General features: G+C 38.9%; 1 long non-coding RNA gene across 1 annotated transcript; it reads left to right on the forward strand.

Annotated features, from left to right (window-relative positions):
- The first annotated feature begins 3,460 nt into the window (after positions 1-3,460).
- LOC142363110 (uncharacterized) lies at positions 3,461-9,920 on the forward strand. The gene is made up of 4 exons (XR_012765503.1): positions 3,461-3,514; positions 7,017-7,189; positions 8,432-8,551; positions 9,411-9,920. It is a non-coding gene; the product is annotated as an uncharacterized LOC142363110 (long non-coding RNA).
- Positions 9,921-10,271: the final 351 nt, after the last annotated feature.

Raw genomic sequence — 10,271 nt, forward strand, 5'->3', positions numbered from 1 at the left:
TTGAAGTGCTTCACTGAAGAGATTGAGGCTGCTCTTCGTCCATTCCATTGAACATAAAGATCGACCTGGGTTATGCGATTAGCATATCTCAATATAACGGTATTATGTAATAAACAATGCAAAATATATTTCATAGTCCGTTAGCTCTTCATTTTGATTTACAGGGATGAGCAAGTGAAAGGAAAGATGGATGCAGAAGTAAAATAAGCTTGGTTTCACCAGCTCACAGAAGCTGCTCAGTGGCAACTTTCTGGCTATCAGAATTTATGCTGCTTTGCTACGCCTACACGTGCAGCTGCAGTGACAGTAAACGGCTCTCTTCCAGTATGCTTCTCTTTCAAACTTTTATCAAAAAAAAAAGAAAAGAAATTGAAGCAACATTTTGTTTTGTAAAATAATCATAGAAGTTACAGCCTCTTATTTAAGATGACCCACCTCAGACTTGTAAAGAATACACTTCCCGGGCCAGATCAACAAACTTCCTACAAATCTCTGGGCATGTCTGTACTGCAGAGTGAAAAACAGTAAAATCTGGCCATAATGGGAAATGCAGCCTCATTAGGATACACCACCTCGAGTTCTTAAGCAATGCCACTGCTCTGCTGTGCCAACAGGACAACAGGGTCGTATTGATTTCTGGACCGTACTGGCTCCTACCATGCCAAATCTGAGCAAATGACTGTACCAATGGACAAAAATGGGGCTTATCTTTAACATGGTGGGTTTTCTGACTCTGACTATGCAAAATCTTAGCTTACTGGATCAAGCTCATCATGTAACATGAGTTGGCACGTCTGATGCCCAATTAACCCTGACTGTTAGTTGATGTGATTTTATAATCATTCTCTTCTTTACAGAACCCTGTGAGGTTGTCAGGTGTTGAAAAAAAGAGTGGGTTTCCTTCTTTCCCTAATTGTAACTTGTGAATCTCACTATGTACTCCATGAAAGGAACACAGGTGATACACCGGTGATGCAAAGTTAGCCTAAGATGTACAATAAGGCTATTAAATCACCATTGTTAATGATTCAAATAATAGCCACATACTTGTATTTTAGACATGGTTTGTCTCATGCAAATGTTTGGGAGATTATAACTTCAGTAGATAGAATATTTATAAATAAAAAGTACTAAGTTGAATGTTTTGACATTAATTCATAAGCTTGGCACATTTCTGCACATATGCTGTTGCACTGTGTGCAACAACATCAAAAAAGACTTTGGTGTGAAGGTACAGGGGCATTCACTGAGCAAATGCAGTATTTCCCAGAACAGAGGAGCAGGATTTGTCTCGTAGGCCTATCGTGTATGAATCAAAAGGTGCTATTGCTACATGCAAGGTGGAAAATACAAAGGTAAAATACCTGTCCAACGAAGTATACCAGTGATTTTTCCTTTTTAGTCAGGTCAGTGAGCAGAGTTCTGAATCCTTTCCAGGATACCGTAGAAAACATAAGAAGTTGGAAAATTAGCCAGTAAGTCCTGAATGTGCACTCAGGCAAGTCCCCTTTGACAGAAGTGGGGGCTGCAGGACCACAACATACTGTCTTACTTCAAGCCAAATGCAGTTTTTCTTTGAAGAAACTCTTGTATCCTTTTCAAACTGGTTTAGAATCGCAGTTGTCTTTTCACCTGTGGAGCTTTCTGTGCAGACTGCACCATCCTCCAGTAAAGGTCTACGCTGGGAGGCAGGGCAGGCTGTTCAACGCAGCAGATCCTGGCTTGGGCTCAACTACAGACTTGGCAGGAGCGAGGAACCGTGGCCACGCAAGGAAGTGCGTGCTCCTAAAGAGGAGACTTCTTCTGCAGTAATTCTCTGTTCCCGGCTGCGTGTGGAGCAGTGTTCGGGCCACAGCAGAAGCTGGGGGCCGGGACCAGCTGGCTGGCCGGCTGCGTGTGGCAGAGCAGCTGGCAGGAGAGATCTCCTGTCTTTGGGAATCCTATCCCTCACTTCCCACTGAGTGTCCTGCTAGTGCACCTCTGATGCAGGAAAGAAAAATATAATGCACTTCTTAAAGGATGCTCCCCTCTGCATGATATCAGTCTGATTTCCAGACTCTAATTTCAGAGAGCGGTGACGCTTAGGATTGCACCCTGTCTTTTGTGCAGCTGGGATTCTTGACTGGACAAAGTGCTGAGCAACCTGAGGTAGCTATGAAGCTGGTTTTGGTTTTGGCATAGGGAGAACAAAATGACCTCCAGCGCGCACTTCCAACCTAAACTATCCTGTGACTCCTAAGTGTAATTAATTTTAATTAAAGCTTTATGTAGCTGAAGCAAAACAGAACAAGCCATGCTGCTTTATTGTGTGAAATGCAAAGGATATTTTTCCAGTGGAACAAATTCCAGTGCTGCTTTTCAGATTTTGCTGTGTCCCTTCTCATCAGTCTGTCATTTTGGTAATGTTAGTAGCAAACTAGTAGATAGGTTTCTCGTCTGTCAGGGCTCATTTCAACTCACTTCCCAAATTTGAAAAAGAATACTTATGGACAAGTCAACTAAAGCTATTCCTTCAAATAATTTATGCTGATTATCTTTAGAGAGAACATAAAAGTATTACTTTTGAAAGATGCAAATGAATATTTTATGTCATTTTCAGTTAATCTGAGTATATAAAATTTTCAATTTTTATGACTTTTACACAAAGCTAATTACAATCCCTTGTGAAGACAGCTTTAAAAATCAATGTAAAAAATAACAGTTACACATAAATGAAAGAGAAGCAAAAAGTGCAGCCACAAGCTATTACACATCTAATGAAATTTGATTTATTGCTGAAGTCTTCTATTACCTTCTATTATTAAACCATAAAGAAGGTCCCCTAAGTTTAATCTGAACTGGAAAAGACACATTCACGTGCACATATATATGACATTCCAGGCAAATATATACACTAAAGGAATATTGTGAGAGTTAAAGCTCCCAGAAGAAAATTTAAAATGATGATTTCCACAACTCTGAAGTCAGCATGATGTATCTGTCAATAAATTATAAAACGTGTGCTTTAAAATGTTCATTAACTGTGGAAAAGACAGGAATTACAGTTTTTTAGCACTAGAACATACACATATAAATTCAATCCTAGGTATTAGCCTAGCACATTTCTTTGGTTCCAATGATACTAGCCACTCAAAAATCCAAGGAAGTACAGTCCCAGAGAAATACGTGGTCACTGAACACTCAAGTAACTGCAAAGTTTTGGTTTATATCTGTATATGAAGAGATTCAAATATGCATATTTCTGGAGCTTTGCACCTGTGTATTGAAGTGATTGCACATAATTAGAAATGTGATTATCAAATATGTTTTCACATACCGCATATAATTAGACTTACAGAAACACACTACATTTAGAATATTTTAATGTAGATAAACTTTGAGGGCAAAAATGAAGTGTTATTAACGAAATGCAAATTGTTTAACCCTTAATGTGCTAACTTCTGCTAATGGTATCTCCTGTATCCTTGCGCTTGTACAGGGGTTCCCAGCCGTGCAAGTTCACCACTGCAGTGAGGTAAGAGCCGGTGGGATGTGCCATGCAGGCTTTTTTACCCCTCCCTAGTGCTGCTGGAGCAGGGATGTGCAGTTCCAGGCTAGGGGACACTGAAGACGCAGGAAGAAAAAGAAAGCAACAGGATTAATGCTAGATGTATGCTGTCTTGATGCATACTCTTTTGAATATCTTTGTCACTGAAATAAAACGGTCATGCATCTAGACATATTTGGTTAACCTCTAAGATTATAGACAGGTATACATGGTAGTCACATATAGCTAATATCTCATCTTAAAGCAAGGGAAAATTATGTTTATCTATTAGTTTGTAATAAAGCTAGGTTTCTGACTCGAAATGCCGGCCTTATTTTGGTTTTCTGTTATCCTTTGATTGTGACTTCCTAGATCAAATTAAATTAAATCAGATGTATGCTGCCTGCACTGGTTATTCACATTTGTTAAACTGCTGTTCATACTATAATTTTGATAACTCTGACAGTTATCGTAAACAATTTACTGTATTAGGCTGGTATACTTAGGCCTTCTGAAAGGGTTAAGATTAAATGATAGGTCTACTCTCTGATACTAAAGAATGAAAAATGAAATCCTGCCTGCTAGAGGCCCCAGAAAACTTTTCCAAAAGAGGCTTTCTTAAAGTCTTTCCAAAAGAAAGTGTAAGGTCCTATTTTCTCCACATTTTTTCTATAAACTTGGGGTTCTCAAGCACTTCATTAAAGGAATGCAATTATAAAATCTCTGGACAACTCATATCCTACTGTTTCTTAGCAGTTGGGAGAGGGGATGATAATGATGTAAAAAACATCTATTTAATAAAAAAGTTTTACAGCATGTGAATTTTTATGTTAAAAAGCTCAACTGAGAATATTTTAATAGCTGTTAATTCAGTTATGCTTGCTGTCTTCTCTTACCAGTGCAATTCTTACTCTTTTTCAGCTCTCCTTTTGCCACAAAATGATGTACAATGTTGGTAGTTTGTAGGTACATGCTTTTCCTCACTAAACCAGTTCAACTTCAGGTGCCCTTAGACCTCTTGTCCAAACAAGCTCCTTTGACCAACCTGTATTTTGACCTCCTTTTCTGCCAGCTGGAGAATTATCCCCCCCACTTTTTGCTGATTCTTAATCCAAACAAACACTCAAGCAATCTTCACCTCAGTTCTCCCTCTGAGTATACAGTTTATTAATCTCAAACCTGTCACAGTGTTGAACAATTTTTCTTCCTTCTCATATATCTTACCTGGTCGTTGGTCTGTCACAGACAGACTGCAAGGCCAACAGATCCTTCCCTCTGCTGAGGGTTAGGTGAACTATTCGTATCTTGACATTTGCTGGCACAATTTGCCATTATATAAAATTCCCACTTCTTACCGTAATAACAGTTCCTAGCATACTTTAATCTAAGATCATAAGATAAATTAGTGCTGGAGGCAGATGTCTCAAACCAAGACTTCAAACTGAGTATGAGTATCTAACCCGTCATCTACAGTACTATTAACTTTTCTGCACTGTAACATTTTATAGGTCAGCCAGATTTGAGGTAATAAGGGTAATTCCACTGCAACTCCAGCTGTGAAATAACTTACATCTCTTCATAACTAAACCTGAATTCCTCTCAGCATTTTCCAGAAGTCCAGCTGAACTTTCGACTGATTTCACTGATCTTGGTAGGATAATTTAGAGAATAAATATTACCATTCATACAATTTATGAAGACACAAAAAGACAACGTTAAATCTTTGTATGGCTATACGTTAGGGAAGAATCACTGATTACATGCCTTTAGGTGCTTCTTATGGAACGACAGGTGAATACGAAAGAGTCAAGAAAAATCCCCAAACAAAAGTTGGAGTCCTTCTCAGAAGGGGCTGAATTGTTCTAAAAAATCCTGTAGCAGCACATAAAAAAAAAGCACCGTTCTTGAATTCAAACTTCAAAGTACCCAGGTTGGCTTGCTGAAATGAATCCAAGAAAGGTCTAGTAAGAAATAGTGGCAACCTAGGAAGCTATAACGGCTCTGAGTTTGCTGTGATTTTCAGTAAGGACTTGGAGGTCGGTTGGAAAAGAAAGGTTCAGATTTGCAGACAGCTGTGAAAGCCAGATAGGGGTGCTAGAAGTTGAGCCTGAACTACCATTTGCAATACTTTTCTCCATTTTCCGTCTGTATCCCACAGAGATCAGATGAAAGAGATGAAAGAGTCTGAGATCAAATACTACAGAAATATTTTTTTCCATCTTGGAGAGGGAAACTTCTTGGAAGATTTTATGTTGTAGCTATTGAGCCTTTTTTGATTTTGTTTTGCTTTTTTGTTTTTGCTGTTTTTATACATCACATCCCAAAGCTGAAAAGAAGGGGGCAGAGGCCTAGTGGATCATTTCTAATATTACTTCAGATTTATTTCTCACATGACACTAAAGTTTCTAGACTTTATACAAAGTTGTGGTGGGAATTTGGATCAAGTTAGACCATGTCTACCCATAGCACATCTAAAAGTCAGTCCTGAAGCAAAAGACAAGATATGGCCTGAAAAAAAGTTTGAAACCTTAGTAATTGTCTTCTAGACACAAGCAGAGGTACTCAAGATAAACTACTGGTGGGATAAACTATGTTTGATGGGGACTTGCAGATTAAGATCCCCTGAAACGAAGCAAAAGGTTTTCATGTGATAGTAGGAGGAAGAAAATATTGCTGTGATGTGTATCACCAGGTGGCAGTGTTACACAGTCTTGCAATTCCTATACATTATGAGAAATTTTGGGATCTTGGGAGGAAAACTGATAGGGATATACATCAGTTATGGCTAGGTGGAAGGAAGCATGTAGCAGTTTCAGAAGAGACAGATTTCTCTCTGCGTTGAAGTCCCTGATCACAATCAGTTCTTTGGAGGAAGTTACAATGGGGGAACTCGGGCATTGACTTGGACACCTTAATCCTTAAACAAGGGAATTTATTGCATCCTGTTAGAGTGTTCGTTACTGGGAAAAGCGAAAGACCATATGCAAATGCAGTAGCATCCTTCACATGATTGACAGTGACTGAGTCTGTAGCATTTCTTCTTGTACCCGAATCTGGAAAAATAAATGTAGATGTGGTACGGATGATATGCCTTTGACCTGTGATAAGTCCACAAAAGCTGCTCTACACTCTAGAGTTTGCATCATAAATATTGCAGGATTCACAAGGCTGAGGGCTGCAAGGAATGTGTGTAAGTGTGTCTAAGTTTGTCGGAACGGAAATGGGAGAGCAATTTGCTGTGTCTGTCCTGCTAAATGCTTTCCTCAGGCTGTCTTCACGTTGCAGATTCCAGTTGTAGAGAGCGTGCACAAACAGCCCTGGGATTACAAAAGAAACACCCTGCATTTAATACTCTTTGCCTTCTCCCTTTGGTGCAGGACCAGCATTTGCTGGCAGTCATTTGATATTGCAGCCTGCAATAACTGGAATATTTGTAACTCCACTCGAAGTTATCTTCCCACTCACCGGCTCTGCTTGGTATTTTGTGCAGCTGCACAGGTCTTTTCAACAGCAGCCAGAGGCTCCTTGGCTGATTTGCAGCCACTGGTCATCCCTCGCGTCCTGCTTGCTACAGCTCTGACGATAGCTGGATACCAGCAAGGCTCGCCATTGCTTGTCCCTGGTGCCACCCCATTCTCCAGGCAGCGGACTCCAGTAAGCCCCGTAAGTGGTCCTACCTGCCAGGGATTTTCTTTGCTAGCTAATGTACTGTAACTTCAGCCTGAGTTTTGTAAGGTAAGTTGGCTATGCCACAGCACAAAAGGCAAGAGAGAATGCAGATTTTTCTTCCTTAAATTAAAGACTGCAAACGCTCAGTGGCATTGTCTACGTTAGTAAACTAAACACATTCAGGAACTGTCTTGGATACTGAGGCCACATAGCGTGCCATGGTCTGACCTACATCGAAGCTGTAATCTCGGTGACTCGGTGCTGCTTGGGAATGATTTCTGGAATGGTTTGACTCCCAAACCATGTTGAGGAGGTGTTTGGGAGAGTGCTATTTGACACATGCCTGGTTAGAGCATTTTCTCATTCTTTACTCTGCTAGATGAACATGTTGCAAAGCGCAGGAGTGATCCGAGGTGGTGGTTCACTTGATACACACTGTGAATCTAAGAACTGGCTGCAATGGTGCAAGAGCAAAAGATGACCAAGTTTATGTGGTAGAAAGGAGATCTACCTACAAATACCTAGTTTTGTCACTGATCTAAAAAATCTAGCACAAAGTTTTCAGAAATGTTCCTTTTTCAGGAAACTATCTTCCCAACAACTGTAGCAAAAAAAAAAAAAATAAAAAAAAATTGTAATATTTCTATGAGCAGTTATATAGTTTTAAACAAAAGAAAAAATAGTAGAACGCTTGAAGTGATTTAAGATGCTCTGGTTGTCCTAGGTCATTGTCTTACATGGGTGGAGTTACGAATATTCAAAGCAGAATGTAGCTGATTCTTTCTCTCGTAGGGAAAACATGCAGCAATGTGTAAGGAATGACTTCCAGAAGCCACTGCATATGGACTGGCACAGACAAGACATTGACTGCAAACATTGCTTCTATATTCTCTGCGTTCTGACTAAAGGAAATAAAAGGGGGTCCTAGGTTTAATAAAGTTATGACATCCAGAAAAAGAATGGCAAGCAGAAGTGAAAATTAACAAGCCTTATAATGAGTTGCAGCTTTACAAGAAGGTGGGCTGGTGACAGTATCACGCACAAACTGCTTTAAAAGGAAGAATACAGCACTCAGCGTACCATTGAAATAGAAGGTTCAGTAAGAGCACATGCTAAAATTTAATCTGACAAAAATAAGGGAGGTTTATACTATAAGCCTTGGAACAAATTAATCCAGAGAGATGACTGAAGTTAACATGAGTTTATTAATTTAACAATTTTTATCTTTGTCACAAGGGAGAGAGCTGCGACTTGCTGTACAATGAAAAATTGGTTTATTGGAAATCTCAACTGGCTAGAAGTGTTGAAACAGCTCAGGTCAAGCGGTGATAAATAATTTAAAGAAACCAGTGTGAGGTAGGTGTCACTTTAATTTTACATTAACAGATCTATTAGATGTTAACCTTGTCAGACAGGTAATTGCTAAATGAAATCATACTTTTCTACCTTTGGTTCATAATATCATTTGCTTACTCATGCATTTTGTACAAACCTTGATGTTGGCACTGACACTGCTTCACGTGCCCGTTGCTTCAGACTAGCAAATATTGTATTGACCTTTAAAATAAATGGTAAGTATGCCAATTTTTATTTTTAGCAACTCGGAAAATGGGTTGAGTGTTACCTTGGAATTGGAAAGGAGAAGGGACACACTGTGTTGGAATTTTAAAATAATTTTGTGTGCACATTTTCACAGGTCAGCATGTCTCTGGTAGACATGACAGTGGAGTTGGCATGTAAATTTTAACAGGTGAAGGTATTCTGCCTGAAATTGTTACGAGGAATAGGTAATTTGAGGATTACTTTATTCGAATGCTTGGTGAATTCTGACTTATATGCTGACAGCATGGGATCTTGGAGAATTGATAAGTTAGAAATAAGAGATTCCTAAGTCTTGCTTGTAATTGTTTTCTTTTGAAATCCACAGAAACAACATAAATTTTTTAAGAGTATCTCAAAACTAGCTTGTAACTGACTTTGGACTTTCCTTGCAGTTAACCTCTCTCTGGAGATTTACAGATGAGTTACAGTTGAAATGGAAAATGTTGGGATTGAACAGTGTTTGCAACTTCTAGGGCTTCGTTTTGAACCTAGTTGTGTTCCCATTAAATCAATGGAAGCATGACCATGTTTGAAATGACCCTTATCATCACTTCATCGATGTTAATGAGTTACAGCCATTGACTTCTAAAGAAACTAACTGATTTTATCACAGCTTAATCTCACAGGGCCTTGCACAGTAACGTGGACCTCTAGAAAGAGAACATAAAATGCTACCAAATGAAAATGCTACTGGATGAAAATGCTGCTTTCTTTGTGTGGGGATGTTTTGGCTCTGCTGACTATCGTGAGACTCAGGTTCACTCTGGAGACTCCAACTCTTCTTCAAACTAGGGCGACGTGCGGTATAACTTGGGGTGTAACTGCACGCCCTGTATGCAGTTGGGAAGAACTGGGTGGGGGTTGTATGTGCCGTGGGTTGTGACTCTGCGTAAAGCATGGCCTGCAAACTGTCATTAAGAATATTAAAATTTGTAAGTAAAAGCCTGTCTTTGAAAGCTGCATGAACACATTAATTCATATGGGCCTGCAAGTACTTTTTGCTAGTTTCAGAAGAATGAGAGTTAAAAGTCAAGTTTTTAATCTAAACTTCATTATAAATATTTTTTACTTCTCTTGTATGTCCTTTCTGTCCAGTAAAAAATATTTTTTGCCAGTCTTCATGAGCGAGTAACTGTCTTGAGCAAGTTTAAATAAATAAGAATTTTAAATTTAACTGAAATTCACAATTTATCTGTTTAGCAAATTTAGCTTTGATCTCCTTTTCATGGAGATGAAGGTACAGTGTCAACAATCTGGTCTTTAATGAGAAAATCTTAAATTATAATAACATTTCTGTATCTTACTAAAAGCATTATGAGGGATACTTCAGTCTAAATCCTTTAGGTGTGCTTTTATTACAAATATGAATTTACCCACACAAGCCTTGCTAGTGCTATTCTGTTACGGAAACAAGGCTATATTTAATGTTGCTTTTTTTTCTTTTTGCAATGGTTGCTTGTTAGGTAATGAATAG

The sequence above is a fragment of the Opisthocomus hoazin genome, chromosome 1, assembly GCF_030867145.1.
Source record: "Opisthocomus hoazin isolate bOpiHoa1 chromosome 1, bOpiHoa1.hap1, whole genome shotgun sequence".
NCBI lineage: Eukaryota > Metazoa > Chordata > Aves > Opisthocomiformes > Opisthocomidae > Opisthocomus > Opisthocomus hoazin.